The sequence below is a fragment of the Cryptomeria japonica genome, chromosome 11 (genome assembly GCF_030272615.1).
Source record: "Cryptomeria japonica chromosome 11, Sugi_1.0, whole genome shotgun sequence".
Taxonomy (NCBI): Eukaryota; Viridiplantae; Streptophyta; class Pinopsida; order Cupressales; family Cupressaceae; genus Cryptomeria; species Cryptomeria japonica.
Genome location: NC_081415.1, coordinates 495,040,423 through 495,060,963, shown reverse-complemented (window position 1 = coordinate 495,060,963; position 20,541 = coordinate 495,040,423). Strand labels below are relative to the sequence as shown.

The following is a 20,541-nucleotide window of genomic DNA, read 5'->3' as shown; positions in this document are numbered from 1 at the left end:
TAGCGGTTCTTATATAAATTGAGGATCATAAAAAAAATCTTTTGCATTTGAATTAAAATAAACAATTTGGAAGTAGATTTTGAAAGAAACTGTTCAAATTTGTAGTTAGTTTCAATTTTTTTCCTCACCCACAAAGGAGCGTTTTACAACGGCTCTGCGTTTTCCAACGGCTCTCAAACTCAGCCATGGAGAGAATGGCTGTTATATTTTATGGTACCGTTGAAAAAAAGCAGATTCTACCGTTGGAAAAAAACAGATTTCACCTCTTTAAAATGGGCGGATTATGTGAAAAGTAGCGCAGACTGTTCTTTCTTTGTTTCTGTTTGTTTAATTTTAATGTGTTGCATGCTTTTTGGCATGGCCATGCCTCTGTTTTGAGTTTTGCTTGTAAGCTTTGATTTTGAATTTTCATTATGTGTTTTTATTTTCTGATCTTTCCTCCTCCTGTTTGTATTCTATGTTTTCATTTGTTTACTGCGTTTGAATTCTTTTATTTTTCAAAAAATTTCTTGGTATTCTGCGTATTTTAGTTCTGTTGGTGGTGATTTTTTAATGGCGCATGGAGGCAGGCAACTGCAGCAAGGAGAACTATACATTCGACCCAGTGATTAATTGGAGATGCAGCCCCAAAATACTTGGTGCATTTCATACTCACCCAATCCATTTGCTGCGTTTTCTTTTTCCATTTTAGATAATTTGTGTGTTTTAGATAATTTGGTGTATCTTGTAATATTGGCGATGATCTATTTTAAGTTTGATTTTTTGAACCAGAGGTAGCCAATACTGTAGTCAATAATTACGGTAGTAGATGAAAGTGTTAGTTACTGACTACTTTTTCTCAGAACTTAACAATTGGATAGGACCATGATTCTGCTTAATCTAATTTTCATCCATTCTTAACCTATAGAAGTGAGTTTGTGATCTTTCTCAGAAAAAGTGAGATTTCTTAATTCTTTCTTTATCTGTCTGTCTGATTTTCTGCAGTGAAAGTTTGCTTGGGTAATCGAAGTCAGATTCATTTCAATGATTTTAACGAATGTTTCGAATGTTCTGTTTACCTGTCATTCAATTTATTTCTTTATTTCTTTGATTGCAATTCTATTTTTGTTTATCATGCCTCTGTTTTTATTTGTCTGTGAGTTTTATTTTTGAATGTTTGTTATGTATTTTTCTTTTGCACTCCTGTAATTTATATGTAGATTTTTTTCTTTTTAAGTTTTAATGGTATTATGTATTTAACTCTTTCCATGGGTGATGATTTTTCAATAGGATACAGTATAAGCACTGGTAATGATAAGGAAAAGGAGAAAAATAAGCACTGGCAATGATGAGGAGGAGGAGAAGAAAAGAATCAGAATTACATATGACAATTATTAGGAATTACATCAGGTACCAATATTAATTTGTATATTACAAGCACCACTTAGATTGAGTAATGAAATTTTCTTCTATGATCATTTTTTAAATGTTTTCATTCATGTAGATTATAAAAAATTTAGTTTAATTTAAAATATTTTTTAAAAATAGATTATAACTTATTTATTTACTATTTTCTTTGACCAACTGAATTTTCAGTTGTCTGAAAACTTTTCTACTCCATTTCTACAGATATTATAAATTTTGATAAAAAATAATAGGACTTCTACAATTACTGTCTTAATTCTTTTATAATGGTGGTGCATAAGGCTTGCCATGATGGCCTTGCACTTTACATTTCTTGAGCTGAAATCTTATAATGATCTGTAAAAACAGTAACATCCACGTCAACAAATTTAGATAAGAGATGCGTACTTTTCAATCTACTCCCCTTTTCAATCTACTCCCCTTTTTGGATGGAAGTACTTTTTGAGAGTCTCATGCATGGATGCTTGCAATCACATACCACAAGTGCAGGTGAATCGTACACAGCAAAGAATGGCAGCATTGACTCCCCACATGAAGCCATTTCATGCACCCATTCCAAATTCTATAGGGGATAAGGCTTCATCAATATGAGGCCAGATATGTGGTTATTATAATTTTAATGTATAATAATTTTTAAAAAGACACAAGTAGTAGCAATATAGAGGCATATGACAAAATTTGAAAGTTGTGTTTATTCTTGTAAACAAGAAAAGTGCCCTTACATGCTTGCACCCACCTCTTGTTTTGTGTCAATTTGTGCTGACAACTTAGTACATGTTTTTTCAGAACTTAACAGTTGGATAGGACTATCTGCTCAATGTAATTTTCACCAATTCTTAACCAATAGAAGTGAGTCTGTGATCTTTCTCAGAAAAAGTGAGATTTCTTCATTCTTTCTTTAACTATCTGTCTGATTTTCTGTAGTGAAAGTTTGCTTGGGTAATAGAAGTCAGATTCATTTCAATGATTTTAACGAATGTGTAGAATGTTCTCTTTACCTATCATTCAATTTTTTTCTTTATTTTTGCGATTGCCATTCTATTTTTGTTTATCATGCCTCTGTGTTTTTATTTGTCCTGTGAGTTTTATTTTTTAATGTTTGTTATGTATTTTTCATTTGCACTCCTCTAATTTATATGTAGATTTTTTTCTTTTTAAGTTATGATGGTATTATGTATTTAACTCTTTTTATGGGTGATGATTTTTCAATAGGGTACAGTATAAGCACTGGTAATGATAAGGAAAAGGAGAAAAATAAGCACTGTCAAGGATGAGGAGGAGGAGAAAAGAATCAGAATTACATGTGACAATTATCAGGAATTACACCAGGTACCAATATTAAAATTTGTATATTACAAGCACCACTTGGATTGAGTAATGAAATTTTCTTTTAGGATTATTTTTTAAATGCTTTCATTCATGTAGATTATAATTTAATTTAGTTTAATTTAAAAAACTTTTTAAAAATAGATTATAACTTATAAATTTATCATATTCTTTGATCAATTGAATTTTCAATTGTCTGAAAAAATTTCTACAGATTTTATAAGTTTTGATAAAAAATAATAAATAAATAAATACCTAGTACAATCTAAGTTAGATAAATAATAAAGCTTCTACAATTGCTGCTGAATTCTTTTATAATGATGGTACATAAGGCTTGCCATGATGATCTTGCACTTTACATTTACTGAGCTGAAATCTTATAGTGACCTGTAAAAACAGTAACATCACATTAACAAATTTAGATAGGAGCTGCATTTTCAATCTACTCCCCTTTTTGGATGGAAGTAGTTTTTGAGAGTATCATGCATTGATGCTTGCAATCACATTAAGTATAGACTACTTACCACAACTGCATGTGAATCGTATACAAGTGCACACCCTTACACGCTTGCACCCACCTCTTGTTTTGTGTCAATTTGTGCTGACAACTTGGTACATATTTCCAACACATTTTTGGATTCTATTGGTGCATGCACTGACCCAAAACACTTGGTGCATGTTTCCAGCACTCTGATATGTCTCATTAGACTTCTCATAACACTTTGTTACATCACCTGAAACATTCCCCATTCCAGAACCAGCAATTTTGCCCCCTAAACAGAATCACAGCTGCAATCTCATCCACCTTTACCGAATTTCAATTTTCCAATTTCATGGCCAGCATTCTCAAACATGACCATTGCCCATTGACAGATACACTAAACAATAAGGTTCAAATTTGGTGTCTAGGGCATGTATTGATCACATTGAAAGGACAACACATTCTAACTCTGTAATATTAGTGATGAGCATTATTTATCCTTTCCTTCACATGATATTAGTAATGACTCCTTATTCAATGATAGACTGCTTCATCTTGTGGCTACTATCAGAAAAGACTTAGTTAAATCTGCAGTCTTATCATTTATAATCCAGACTTGAGACTACATCTAATTGTAATTCACTTCTTGCTTCACTAAATGTTTTAAATCTATTGAACAACTTTAAAATGGATTTTGCAATTTCAAATTTCTGATAGCATTTTACTTAGCTTTCCATATCTACATATAACATACCAATTTTTTTCAAATCTGAATCATAATATAGTTTTGATTGATTGCATAACTCAAATCCACACACTTTCACTGAGGTTTGACTGAATATAAGTTTGTAAGTGTCCTAAACCATAGAAGTGGAATGTGGCTGATAACTCAGGGCTAAGAAGTCTAGTCCACTTAGCCGATGGGGTGAAAAAGAGCTTATATAAATGCCATGCCACTAAGACTAGAATGGAGAATAAATTGATATCAATTGTTATTGTGGTCAACACAAAGAAAAAGAATTTTTTTCTTTTGTATGTTTGAACAAAATATGTGTGAAAAAAGTATGTAAACTTTAACACTCACTTATCATTGTTTAAACTTTTGCATTTATTTTGTATATATTTGAAGTGTGTTTGAACAAACTATATTTGAAATAACAAAATTTGTGTGAAAATAGATGAAAATGTGTGTGAAATGAACAAACTTTGTGTCAATTGTGTTTTAATTTTACACATTTACATTTTGTATGTTTACATCATGTTTCAACTTTAGCATTTACTTTGTTTGTGCTTTAACTAAATTTCACTTTAGCTTTGTGTAAAATGTGTACTAGTTACATTCACTTATGTGTGAAGTGTGTTTGAACAAAATATGTGTGAAGTGAACTAACCTTGCATGAAATGTATTTGAACTTTTACATTCATTTTTTTTAAAGAGTATAGTAATTTTTAACATTCATTTATCAATGTTTAAACTTTTTCTTTTATTTTGTATTTGTTTGAAGTGTGCATTTAATGAATAAAATTTGTGTGAAATTTGTTTTAAATTTGACCACTTTATTATATTTATATTTTGGCATGTGTGTATATTTGAATTATGATCCATTTTTAGCACCCATTTTGATTATCTATTTTGAGTACCTATTTTGACGACACGTTTGATGATCCATTTTGATGACTCATTTTTATGACTTATTTTTAGTACCCATTTTTAGTGCACATTTTTAGCACCCATTTTGATGACCCATGATCTATTTTGATGACTCATTTTTAGTACCCATTTTTATGATTCATTTAATGACACATTTATATAACTTATTTTTAGTACGTATTTTAATGACACATTTTGATGACTCATTTCGATTACTCATTTTGAGTACCCATTTTCTTTAGCCATTTTAAAAACTTATTTTGATGACCTATATTTAATACCTATTTTTATGAGCTATATTGAGTACTTGATTTTGATGACCCATTTTAATACTCATTTTGATGGTCCAATTTAGTACCCATTTTTATGACCCATTTTTTAGTACTCATTTTTTATGATCCATTTTTAATACCCATTTTAATGACTCATTTTTATGTGCTCATTTTGAAAACCCATTTTTTGTACCCATATTTATGACTCGTTTTTAGTATTTATTTTTTATAGCCTATTTTGCGTATCTATTTTTAATACTCATTTTTAGACCCATTTTTATTACTCGTTTTGAGTACCCATTTTGACTCATCTTCATGACCTATTTTGAGTACCTGTTTTAATGACTCATTTTCATGGCCTATTTTGAGTACCCATATTGAAGACCCATTTTGAGGATCTATCTTGAACACCCATTTTTATGACTTATATATAACCTATTTTTAGTACTTATTTTTATGACCCATTTTTATGACTCATTTTGATGACTTGTTTTTAGTATCCAATTTGATGACTCATTTTTAGTATCCATTTTTATGACCAATTTTTCGTACCCATTGTTATGACTCATTTTCAGTACCTATTTTGACTCATTTTTAGAACCCATTTTAATTACCTATTTTGATGACTTATTTTGACGACCCATTTGAAGTACCATTTTTTAGTATCCATTTTTTAGTACCAATTTTTAATACTCATTTTAATGACCTATTTTTAGTACCCATTTTCGTGATCCATTTTGATGAATCATATTGAGTACCCCATTTTGATGATCCATTTTAGTATCAATTTTTAGTACTAATTTTTATAACCTATTTTTTAGTACTCATTTTTATGACCCATTTTTAGTATCCATTTTTATAACCCATTTTGAGTACCCATTTTTATGACCCATTCTCGATATCTTTTTTTATGATATATTTTGATAACCCATTTTGAGTACCTATTTTTTATGACCCATTTTGAGTACCTATTTTTATGACCCGTTTTGATTACTTATTTTAAATACAGTCCATTTTTATAACCAATTTTGAGTACCTATTTTTAGTACCCATTTTTATGACTTATTTCAAATATCCATTATGTTTACCAATTCTAAGTAACCATTTTGATGACCTATTTTGAGTACCTATTTTGACGACCCATTTAAGTACCATTATTTATTACCTATTTTAATGACCTATTTTTAGTACTTATTTTTATGATCCATTTTTAATACACATTTTTATGATCTTTTTTCAGGCAAGGATCCCATGGAAGAGGTTTAAGCTATATTTTTAAGAAAGAAGTGGTCCAATGAAGAAAATTTTATGCCACTTATCAATTATCTAAATTTTCAAAGGAAAATTAAATTTATTTACCACCAACTTTCTTAAATTAAGAGTTTAAACTCAAGCTAATTTGCACTACAATGCATGGGACCACTAGCATCCTTAAATGTATCCATGGGACCCAGCCTTAGTCCCCATTTTTATAATTTATTTTGAGTATCCATTTTTATGACTCATTTTGATAACTCATTTTTAATATCCATTTTTATGATCGATTTTGACAATCCATTTTTATGATCAATTTTGTTGACTCATTTTTAGCACCCATTTTTATGACCTATTTTTGTAACCTATTTTGATGAACCATTTTAAGTACCCATTTTGATACTATTTGATGACCCATTTTAAGTACTCAAAATAGTTATATGTTTTGATGACCCATTTTGAATACACATTTTGACGATCCATTTTGAATACCACATTTTGATGACCCATTTAATACACATTTTTATGACTCATTTTAAGTACCTATTTTTTTTACCCATTTTTATGAACCATTTTAAAAACTCATTTTGATGATCTATTTTTAGTACCTATTTTTATGGCCCATTTTGATAACTCATATTGAGTACCCCATTTTGATGATCCATTTTAGTACCTATTTATAGTACTCATTTTTATGATCCATTTTTTTCACTCATTTTTAATACCCATTTTTATGACCCTTTTAATGACTCATTTTTATGATCTATTTTGAGTATACATTTTTATGACTCTTTTAATGCTCATTTTTATGATCCATTTTGAGTACCCATTTTAAATTCTCATTTTTTGTATCCATTTTGATAACTTATTTTGAGTACCCATTTTGAGTTTCTATTTTGATGACCTATTTTGAATACCCATTTTAACACATTTTTATGACTCATTTTGAATACTCGTTTTGATTACCCAATTGGAGTACCCATTTTGATGACCTATTTTAGGTACCCATTTTGATGATCCACTTTGAGTACACATTTTGATGACCTATTCTAGGTACCCATTTTGACTACTTATTTTGATAACCTATTTTGATGACATATTTTTAGTACTTATTTTTATGATCTATTTTGAGTACTCATTGTTATGATCCATTTTTATGACTTATTTTAGTGACTCATTTTTAGAACCCATTTTTATGACTCATTTTGATGACTTATTTTTGTACTCATTTTGATGACACATTTTTAGTATCCATTCTATGACTCATTTTATGATTTATTTTGATGACCCGTTTTGAGTACTCTTTTTGATGATTCATTTTTAATATCCATTTTTATGACTCATTTTGATGACCCATTTTTAGTATCTATTTTTATAATTCATTTTGATGACTCGTTTTAGTACTAAAAATAGTTATCCATTTTGATGACCTATTTTAAGTACCCATTTTTATTATTCATTTTTTATTTTAAGTACCCATTTTGACCCGTTTTTAGTATTCGTTTTTATGACTCATTTTAATAACCCATTTTTAATATGCATTTTTATGACCCATTTTGAGTACCATTTTTGTGACCTATTTTTAGTACCCTTTTTTTTTATCTATTTTTATATACCTTTTTTTTTACCCATTTGAGTAACCATTTTTGTGATCCAATTTTATGTACCCATTTTTATGATCCATTTTTAGTATCCATTTTTATGACCCTTTTTATGTACCATTTTTTATTATCCGTATTGAGTACCCATTTTTTAGACTCACTTTGATGACTCATTTTTATTACCCATTTTTAAGACTCATTTTGATGATCCATTTTTTTAACCTATTTTGAGTACTCGTTTTTATGACTCATTATTAAGTACCCATTTGTTAAGTGTCAATTTTGATGACTTATTTTGAGTATCCATTTTGATGATCCATTTTTAATACTCATTTTTATGATTTATTTTGATGACTTATTTTTAGTACTTATTTTGATAACCCATTTTTAGTGCCCATTTTATGACCTATATTGAGTAACCATTTTTATGACTCATTTTGATGATTCATTGATAGTACCCATTGTTATGACATATTTTAAGAACTCATTTCGATAACTCAATTTCAACACCCATTTTATGATTCATTTTGACAATTCATTTGTAGTACCCATTTTAATGACCTATCTTGATAACCCATTTTGAGTACCCATTTTGATAACCTATTTTGATGACACATGGACTCATTTTTAGTTCCCATTTTTAGTATCCATTTTTATAACCTATTTTGATGACACATTTTTAGTACTTAAAATAGCTACTCATTTTGACTACCCATTTTAATGACTCATTTTGAATACCCATTTTAATGACTCATTTTGAATACCTATTTTGATGACCTATTTTAAGTACCCATTTTTTAAGTACCTATTTTGATTACCCATTTTGAGTATCATTTTTGAATTATTTTTATTACTCATTTTTATAATTCATTTTAGTGACCTATTGTTAGTACCCATTTTGATGACCCATTTTAAGTACCTATTTTGATGACCTATTTTAAGTACCTATTTTGATGACCCTTTTTTATTACCCATTTTTTTAATACTCATATCAATGACCTCTTTCGATAACCTATTTTTAGTATCCATTATTATGGCTCATTTTGATGATCCATATTGAGTACCCCATTTTGATAATATATTTTAATACTCATTTTTAATATCCTTTTTGATTATCCATTTTTTACTATTCATTTTTATGACCCATTTTTTGTACCTATTTTTATAACCCTTTTGATAACATATTTTTAGTACCCATTTTTATAAGCAATTTTTTATGTACCCATATTTATTACCCATTTTGAATACTCATTTTTATGACCCATTTTTATAACTCATTTTGAGTACCCATTTTCGATATCTATTTTTAGTACCCATTTTTGTCACCCATTTTGACTGCCCATTTTAAGTACTCATTTTGACCTATTTAATAACCTACTTTGAGTACTCATTTTTAGCACTCATTTTGATAACCTATTTGGAATTACCCATTTTGATGATTTAATTTGAGTATTCATTTTAATGACCTATTTTGAATACCCATTTTGATGATCCATTTTTAAAATTCATTTTTATGACCCATTTATTTAACCTATTTTAATGACCCATTTTTAGTACTTATTAATTTTTATGACTCATTTTTAGTACTCATTTTTATGATCTATTTTGAAAACTCATTTTGATTTCATTTTTAATACCCATTTTGAGGACTCATTCTCATAACCAATATTTAGTACCCATTTTATGACCCATATTTAGTTTCCATTTTATGACCCATTTTTATGACATTTTTTATGATCTATTTTGATGACCCATTTTAATGACATATTTTGAAGACACATTTTGATAATTTATTTTTAATACTGAAAATAGCTACTTATTTTTTACCTATTTTGACTACCCATTTTGAGGACCTATTTTGAATATCCATTTTGATAACCTATTTTAAGTACCCATTTTAAAAACTCATTTTGATGACACATTTTGAGTACCCATTTTAACATGTTTTAAGTACCTATTTTTATGATATATTTTGATGACTTATTTTTATAACCCATGTTTAGTACCCATTTTGATGGCCTATTTTTAATACCAATATTTATGATCCATTTTGATAACCCATATTGAGTACCCCATTTTGATGACCCATTTTATTATCCATTTTTATGACCCATTTTTAAGGATTCATTTTTATGGCCCATTTTTATGACACTTTTGATGACCCATTACTAGTACCCATTATTATGACCCAGTGACGGTACCCATCCTTATGACCTTTTTTAATATTCATTTTATGACCCATTTTGCGTACCCATTTTTATGACTCATTTTTAGTCCCCATTTTATGACCCATTTTGAGTAGCTATTTTGAGTACCTATTTTGATGACCCATTTTAATTACCCATTTTGATGACCTATTTCAAATATTCATTTTGACTCATTTTTATAACCTAGTTTGAGTACCCATTTTGATGACCTATTTCAAATATTCATTTTGACTCATTTTTATAACCTAGTTTGAGTACCCATTTTGATGACCTATTTCAAATATTCAGTTTGACTCATTTTTATAACCTAGTTTGAGTACCCATTTTGATGACCCATTTTAATAGCCCATTTTTAGTACCTATTTTGATGATACATTTTTAGTACTTATTTTTATGACCCGTTTTCAATAACCATTTTTATGACTCATTTTGATGACTCTACCCATTTTGGGGACCCATTTTTAGTACCCATTTTTAATACCCATTTTATAACTCATTTTGATGACTCGTTATTATGACCTATTTTGATGGCTCATTTTGATGATCTATTTTTAGTATTCATTTTTATAACCCATTTTGATGACCTATTTTTATTATCCATTTTGATAACCCATTTTGACTACCTATTTTGGTGACCCATTTTGATAACTTATTTTAAGTACCCACTTTAATGACCCATTTTAAGTATACATTTTGATGACTCAATTTAATGACCCATTTTTAGTACCCATGTTGATTATTTATTTTTAGTACTCATTTTGATGACCTATTTTATTATTTATTTTCATGACCCATTTTCAGTACCCATTTTAATAATTTATTTTTATGACCTATTTCAAGTATCTATTTTTAATTCCCATTTTAATTAAACATTTTTTATTACCCATTTTAAGTACCCATTTTTATGACCCATATTTATGACTCGTTTTTATAACCTCATTTTGATGACTTATTTTAAATACCATTTTAATGACCTATTTTGATGACCCATTTTGATGACCCATTTTTATGACCTATCTTTATGATCTATTTTGATGACCCATTTTGAGCACCCATTTTGATGAACTATTTTGTGACCCATTTTTAGTACCCATTTTTAGTACCCATTTTGATGACCTATTATTATGACCCATTTTTATGACTCATATTTATGACCCATTTGTAAGTGTGTTTAAAATTTTGGATTCACTTTGTGTGTGTTTTGTATCTACTTTGTGTGTTTAGTATTTTTAGTGAAAAATGTTTAAATTTGGTATGTTTGAATAAAATCCTTGTGTTTGAACATATTTGTGTTTATTTTGAACTTGTGGTTGAAGTAACATTTTATGTTCAATATTTTTAAATTCTGCATGTGTTCACTCTTATGTGTTTGTACTTTGGTATTTTTGAACTAACTTTGTATGTGTTTAAACTTTACTATTTACTTTGTAGTGTGTATTATTAAATAAGATATTTGTGAAATGAACAAATTTTCTGTCAAATATGTTTTAACTTTGATAATCATTTTGTTGTGTTTGTATTTTTGCATGGGTATGCATGTTTAAACTTTCGAATTCATGTTTTTTGAAGTGTTTGATCTTTAAGATTCACTTTGTCTGTGTTTTATACATGGACATGTTTGAAATCAAGTATTTACTTTGTGTGTTTGAAATATTTTCGTGAAACATGTTTAAATATGGAATTATTTCATGTGTGATTAAAAATGTGTTCATTTTTGTTTGTGTGAAAGTAGTTGTACCTTTGAAATTCATTTTATATAAATCATGTTTATGTGTTTCAAAGTTATGCTTCACATTTAATTTGTGTGTTCAGACTTTGGCATTCACTTTATGTGGTGTGTGTTTAAGATATCATTGACATTCTCATTATCTAGTGTATATTTTTTAAATTTGACATGTTTGAACAAACTCCATGTGTTGTGTGTCTAAATGTGTGTGTTTGAAAGTTAGTTTTGATACTCACTTTGTATAGTGTGGGTTTTTTAACTAACTTTAGAATTCACTTTGTGTGGTATGTATTTTGAACTAATTTTGATATTCACTTTATGTGGTGTGTGTTTTAACTTTATCATATTTTATAACTTACTTTGTATGAAGTATGTTTGGAATATAATTTAAAAGCTAATTTTGGCATTTACTTTATGTGGTATTTTTCCTAACTAACTTTGACATTCATTACATGTGTGTACATATTGGAAAGAACTTTGACATTCATATTGTGTGGAGAGTATGAAAAAACTTTATATGAAATGTGTATACTTGAATAAACTGTAGTTATGTTTACTATGTGTGGATGAATACATGTGTGAATGTGTGTAATTGAATTCATTTTGTGTGCATGCATGTGTACATTTGAAAGTTAACTTTATGTGTTGTGTGTGTGTTTGAACTAACTTTGGCATTCACTTTGTGTGGTTTTTGTTTGAATTAAATTTGACATTTTCTTTTAGGTTGGAGTGTTTTAACTTAGTCATGTTTGAATAGACTCCATGTGTAGTATGTTTGTACTTTACCAAGTTTTATAACTCTTGCATTCACTTCATGTGTGTTTTTATTTTGGCATGTTTAATGTAGTGTTCATTTTATGTGTGGTTGGACTTAGTCATGTACATGTGTGTATTTATATGTGTGTGTATATGTATGTACGTGTGTACATGTGAATATGTGTATACATATACAGACATGTACACACAAAAATATATACATATGTGCATATGTACACACACATACATGCATACATACATGTGTATGTATGTATGTGTACATATGCATATATATACACATATATACATGTGTGTTTGTTTTAGTAAACTTTATCATTCAATTTATGTGGAATGTATGCGTGTTTTTAGACTTAAAATTCACTTTATGAGCAGTGTGTGTGCATGCACATGCATTTGTGTTTTTAAACTAATTTGGAATCACTTTGGATTGTGTGTTCAAATAGATTTTCTATTTCCATTGATGTCATATATGTGTGTTTCTTCAATCAAAATTTGTCATTCCCTGTGTGTGTAAGAGAGTGTTCAATCAAAATTTGTCATTCCTTTTATAGACACTAAAAACTGATCAATGCATGTGTCTCCTATTTTTTAACATATTGTGCACGAAGTCTTTACTATTCGTCAATCTTATCTCATTTCTTCTTTCTCATTTTTTGTCCTATTGATATCATTTCATCCCCATTTCAATTTTATGATATCAGTGTGTCCTAAAACATATCCCAATAATGTAATTTAGTCCCCATTTTGACCCTATCACATCAATTCATCCCAAAACTTGTCCTAGCGATATCAATTTGTCCCCATTTTCGTTTGGCGACACCAAATTATCCTAAAACCTATCCTAATGAAATCATTTTCTCCCTATTTTGATCACATGGCATTATTTTGACCCTATTTCCTATCCAATTGTATCATTTTGGTCTCATTTCGTGTCCCTTGACCTACTTTGACCCGATTTGCCAATTTTAACCTAATTTCCCCAATTTTCCCAATTCTTCCCATTTTCTTCTCTATTTCGCTCAATTTGACTTAAATTGACCAAATTGAGGTCTTTGGACATCAATTTGAGCTATTTGGACATCAATTTGAGCTATTTTGACTCCTACGTTTAATTAATTTTTTTAACCCCCCTTTTGTCACAACCCTCCTTTATCACTTTTTGATTTAAATACAACTCTATCATATTTTTGGATAAGTCACTTAAATGATTGAATAAATGTTATAAAAAGAATGAAAATACTAATACATACACACACACACACATGGAAAATATACATTATTTTTATTTATTTATTTTCCACTTCCAATTATGGCAGATGTTGTAGGAAGAATAAGAAGCTTCTAGAGGATTCTCCACCACCTTGCATGTAACTCCCCCCACTAAGTTTAATCAATTTGCATGAAGTCCAAAATTGGGAAAGAATCTCCTTTTTAATTAAATTTTCTAGATAGTGGAATGGAGGGATTTTTCTTATAAAATTGTATGCAAGTTTCAAAGAAGGGAGTTGATTATGTTTTGAAGAAAATTTCCCAAGTTTTAGAAGTAGATCTTTTTTGGTAGTCTCATTTTTTGTTGCAAGAATTTTAAGTTGTTGTTTGAAGGATTTCTCTCAAGTTGCAAGGAAGGATCAAAAGGATAACCAATGGATTCAACATCAAGCTCGATAAACCAGGTTCTCTCCTTGTTATTTCACATTCACTTATGAGGAATTTGAATTTTCAAAAAAAAAATAGTTATAGATCTTCCTTTATATATAAAGAAATTCTTTTATTAGATTTTAAATCTTTTATTGGGGATAAATAATAATGATAATGCTTTCATATAGTGCATGTAAAAGATAGTTATTTATTTATTTTATTTCCCTTAAGAAAATATGCACATGATCTTGCTTTTTGTTTTTTTTCAAAGATTTTAGCAAAAAGAAAATCATATTCTTTTATTTGTTTAAAATCTCTCTTTTTGAGATTAAAATTAATCCCCGTGTGATTTGAATCTTTATTTTTTCCCTCTAATTCATCTCTTTGGTTTCTCGAATGGAAATCTGAATCTCATTCTTAAATCTCTTTGTGATTATTTTAAATCTCTCTGTGATTATTAGTTAGATAAATCTCCCTGTGAGTTGAACAAGATTTCTCTATGAATATTAGTTGAATAAACAACCTCCCTATGAATACTGGAAATAAACTCTCTATTCCCCTGTGAATACTAGAAATATTAACCTCCTGTTTACTATAAAATCAATCTAAAACAATTGTTGATTTATCTAATTTACTCATGCTCTTATTTTCATAAATAAATACTCTTTATATATATATATATAATACATTAAATTTATTTCGAATGATAAAATATATTAAATTTATTTTGAATGATAAAATACATTAAATTTATTTCGAATGATAAAATGTATTAAATATTGCAAAGGCCATAATCTCGAAAATCATTTTTGGGTATCGGGCGGCGTGCGAGGTAGTGCCAACGGTTATTGTAACTGTCGGGGGAAGTGGTACCCTCCACTTCCCTGCGATCACTATCACGACAGTGGCCGCAGGGAAGTGGAGGGGACCACGGGGTCCCCTCACCACTGCAGGGTTGCTTCCGCAGACCCGCATTGGTGATGGGACCCATGGGTCCCACTCCCACGTACTCCCCCTCTTTATTTTTTTTCAAAACAATAATACCACTATAAATGCGGCTATTGTTATACTTTTTTTTGTTAATAAAAAGGTTTTAGGTAATTTTCGAAAAGTATATATATTTTTTTTCTTTCCTTTTCCAATTGTAAATTAAATTGTATAATTGCCTTAGGAAAATTTATAATAATAATTAAATTCCCTTTTTGCAATTTTCAAATTGTAAGTTAAAATTGTATTAAATTTTATGATTGGAAAACTACTTAAAATTCGTTGGGTTACTTAGTTGGTATTCAGACTCATTGAAAAACAATTATTGCACATTATCATGATTTGAATCTAATGACTAAATTAATCGCTATTTTTGGAATCTATGACCATAGGGATCATACATTTCTTAATCATGCACGCAAGTACAATATTCTTATAACATGCAAATTACTTATAGATTAATTACATTTATTGACGTTTTCATGCAAGTTGCACTATTCTTATAACATGCAAATTACTTATAGATTAATTACATTTATTGACGTTTTCATGCAAGTTACACTATTCTTATAACATGCAAATTACTTATAGATTAATTACATTTATTGACGTTTTTCATGCAAGTACACATGTAATTATTAATATGCAAGTTTCATGATGGTCATTGTTATGCAAGTTATATTTCAAGTAGTTATTTCAATCAATTAAATTTTGCACGTTCAATTAGTAGTTGTTTTCAAGTATGATGTTTTCATAGCTCATAGTTAGAAAACTAAATAAAGGAAGATGGAAACCAAAACATAGTAGCATTCGATATATACGGTGCCTCTAGGTCACGATTACGGGTAAGGTCATCATGTTGAACTACTGCACTTAACACCTAATAAAGCTACATCAACGACGTTTGTGGCATCGTCCCTATAAATCATCGAGGAGTAATAATGGGCACTTGGAAGTTAAAATCCAAGGGGCGGGTAATCCCCCTTGGATCGATAATTTAATAAGATAATTCTACAATGATCTTTCATTCGCTGAGTTAAACTATAGTAAACCCCTATAGGGATGATGAGTGAAATGCTTTTGTAAAATTGATTTAATCTCGAAGAATTATTGTCGATTGACAATTGGTCAAGGGTGACGCTCATGATAAGAATTAGGATCTAGTTGTTTTAGGCCACAAGCAATAGGCCATCTTGAGCCTTTTCTTAAGTGCTACCATCGTGTGTAGAACTGTAGAGAAACTATCTGGGACATTTACCCTAGAAAGGGTTGCGTACCCACTAATCAGTTTACATCAAACCATAGAGTAGAAAATAGAACTACATACTTTACACCTTGATCTCGTGCCAAAGCGGGTATGTAGGCAGTCTTGGGATGGAGTTGTCCCTCATACTCAGGCGTTCGTGGGTGGGGTCTAGGCTTGGTAAAAGAAAGATTGAGTAAGAATCCTATTTTGAAAGATAAGATAATTAAATTGGAAAAAGTAATTCAATGCATACTCGGAAGGAATCCCGTATGGGTAGATGCCTATCCTATATTGGATAGATGAAATCTTATGTTCCGTATGGACCGATGCCTACCCCGTATGGGTAGATGCCTATCCCGTATTGGATAGATGAAATCTTATGTCCCGTATGGACCGATGCCTACCCCGTATGGGTAGATGCCTATCCCGTATGGGTAGATGCCTATCCTGTATTGGATAGATGAAATCTTATGTCCTGTATGGACCAATGCCTAACCCGTATGGTTAGATGCTCATCCCGGATGGATGAATGCCTAATCCATATGGATGGATGCCCAGAGTATACAATTGAATCAAACACAATGATTAAATTAAAAAAAAAAAAGAATGGTTAATTTTGTTGGGTTAATTAAGGTGGGTTATTACACCTTTCCCACAAACAATTCTTCTAAAGATAAATAAATAAATTTAATTATTTATTTATATCCCCCTTTTGCCAATTAATTCAATTGCGGACATCTATTGAGTTCTAGATTTCTATAAATGAGGCCCCTTTCCTCATTCAAATCATCTAGTTTTAGCATCGTTATTCTGTTGAATCATCTAAGAATTAATTATTAAGCATAATTGCTCTGTCAAATTAGTTTTTCTAATCACACTTCTAGTAATCTCATTATCACATACCTTGCTTTTATTCGTATTCATGTCTTCCATTAGAGAGCAACATATCTACATTAGAGAAGAAAGGAGAAGCAGTGGAGTTTTATCGAAGGAGCATGAGAACGATGGTTTGATTCATATTTTAATTATGCTTTGTTTTGATAATTTTACTAGTTAGATTAGGATTCATTTGAATGTTATTTAGTTTTCATGGTTAGCTTAGAAACCTCATTCTTTGTTGATCCCTGGTTTCTTAGTCAACATTCTAGTGAACCCAATGTGAATGCGCATCCAAACTGATCATCCTTTGAGTTTCTAATTATGTGCAGGTATCGAAAATTTGAATTTACATCTTTTGTGTAGTCCAAGACTAGACCCGCACAGTTGGAGCTCAAACCTACACAATTAGAACCCATAACTACACAATTAGTGCATTTGACTAGGATTTTTGAGCATTTGACATGTTTCCTACACATCTGATTAGGATACTTAATTTTTGTTGATCATTCTTCACATATAGGATTTTTTGGGATAAGGTCAAGATTACATGCAAAGCTTTCTGTGATCAGATTTTTCACTTGTAGGTTTTGGAAAACTAACATGTCACATGCAGGATTTTTTATTGAATAATGATGTTTGATTATCAAGTTTCTTGACTAATTTGTCTTAAAATGAACTAAAAATTGCACATAGTTTAAATAGGGGCTTTCAATGAATCACAACTCTCATATAGCCTAAATAGGGATTGGATGAACCGTCATATAGCTTAATTAGGGCTCAATTTGGAATAAACTTCTTATTTAAGTTTGCTTATGTGATTAGAATGAATCCAAATTAGTCTAATTAGGATCTCAATTGAATTTCAATTCTTCATTATAATTTCGCGAAGCTAGATTAAATAAACAACAATAATCACGTAGCTTAATTGGGATCTCAATTTGGAATCAATTCTTCATTTCAATTTTGCAAGTTGTTAAAAAGAACCATCACATAGCTAATTAGGGTTTCAATTCACTTTCAAATTTCCCACTTCATCTTGCAAAGTTGTTAATGAACCCTCATCTAGCTTAGTCAAGAATTCATTCTGCATGTAGGATCCCAACTCTAATTAAAATTTCAAAATATGAGTAAAAATGGTGCTCCTTGGTGAGAACATAACCCGTTTGCTTCAGCCCAATTTAGGCTTCCAAGACGAGCATGAAGATATCTTTTTTTGAATTGAACACCCTTGCTTGGAAAACAAAAACAAGTTATGTCGAGTACATCTGAACAATTTCTGTCATAGAGGAAGAAGAAGAAAGCGCACAACGCTACACAAATGCCCTATGAAGAGCACTTGAACAATAATAAAAACAACAACAAGAATGACAACTAAATCAATCTTTTCAACCAACTCCTCCACAACCTAAACAAAATTGAGACTTTTTTTAGTCAATTTCAGTGTTTTGATGCTAAATTTAGGGTTTTGTATCATCAAATTTGGCATATTGACTTGATTTAGTTCTCTATTTTTGCAGGTGAAACCAGAGTTGCGCAATTGAAGTCTCATTTTGTGCAATTGGAGCATCTGGTTGCGTAGTTGAAGCTTCCTATTGCATAATTGAACTTCTTTTCTATGCATTTGGACCTTTGTTATATGCATTTGAGCCTCTGTTTTGAGCAGTTGATAGGTATAACTTGATTATTTATTAGGGTTTTTCAATCAATTTTGCAAGCTTTTAATTTTGTTTAGTTTAGAGGTTTTTTGTGTTAATAATGGCCTATGTAGCACCCTTGGCACTCATGGGCTGAAGAATGAAATAATAATACTACTAATGAGTTTTGTATAGGATGTGTGACGAAGATTAATAACCCCAAACAAATTGTGTGTTTGTTTTTCGTAGATTAATGAACGTATGTTTCATGTGTCTTGTGTGCTTGCACTATGAAGGGTGGACCCACAATTGCACTAAGTATCCTCTGCCCTCACCTTCGAGATCTTGGGTGAAAGAGAAAAGTGTCGGCAACACCCAAATTTTTTTTATTAGTGAAATATTTGTGGGAATTTCATCACGTCATAATGTATTTTAAAATTGAAACACTTTGGTTATTTTATCACCTCATAGCAGTTTTGAGCGGTATTTCTGTTTGGGCCGCTATATAAAAGGCTTTGTCAAAATGTTCCATATGGCCGAGGTGCAATATGAATTTAAGTCTTCTAATAAGGGTCGTAAGAGCTTTAAGTAGCTCGCTTCACGAATCCACTTGTTAGCGTTGTTCCTCAAAGAATAATTTAAAACCATTGTTGTATAGATCCAAAAACCCATACTCACTAATTCAGGGAATGCAGATTGTATCCTGAAGTTAACCCTTCATATACCCTTCATCATGAGGTATGAAATTGCTCAATTAAAAAGGTTTTTGAACCTTTAGGGAAGGAGATTTAGTGCGCTCATGTTGTGGAGTGGAACCAAGGTCACTAGATCTCTACATATCCACTTTGTCTGAGGGATTTCTTTATAGCAAAGGGCCTTAGTGAGTAGTATCTTTTTTCTAGCCTAAGTTATACATGTGTTCAAGTGCTTTCAATTATTGAAACCAATGATGTTAAATCTAGGCTAATTTAGGCCCCTTTTAGTCATTACTCTGATTTTGTTTCAAAGTCAAGAAATCAAACAACCATTTCTGTCTGCTATATTTTATAAGTGTTTGCTCTAAACATTTCCAATCAAAATAAAAAAAATAAAAGGTTCAGACATCAGTCCAAAATTTTGCCCCAAAATTCAGATATTGTAAATTCAAAAACTTTGTTCCAAAGTCCAAAACAATGTCAAACATTGCAACTTCAATACATGAAAAATCTAAAATGTTTCAACCTTGCATAGGTCTCATTTTCAATTAGCTTTGGCATGGTCATATTTATCTTAAGCCTTAGGTTCATTTATCTCAAAATCATCTTAGACTAGCTTTTGCATAGCCATCGTTATCCTAAGTTTTAGATTCATTTTCACATTATCCCAAAGTCATTTTAGACTAGCTTTTGCATAGTCATCATTATCTTAAGTTGTAGAATCATACCATCGTAAGATAAAATTCATGTAATCATTATCCTC

General features: G+C 30.1%; 1 long non-coding RNA gene across 1 annotated transcript; it reads left to right on the top strand.

Moving 5' to 3' along the window:
* The first annotated feature begins 360 nt into the window (after positions 1 to 360).
* LOC131068250 (uncharacterized) lies at positions 361 to 19,013 on the top strand. Its single transcript, XR_009359337.1, has 5 exons — positions 361 to 638; positions 1,270 to 1,389; positions 2,617 to 2,733; positions 14,315 to 14,372; positions 18,967 to 19,013. It is a non-coding gene; the product is annotated as an uncharacterized LOC131068250 (long non-coding RNA).
* Positions 19,014 to 20,541: the final 1,528 nt, after the last annotated feature.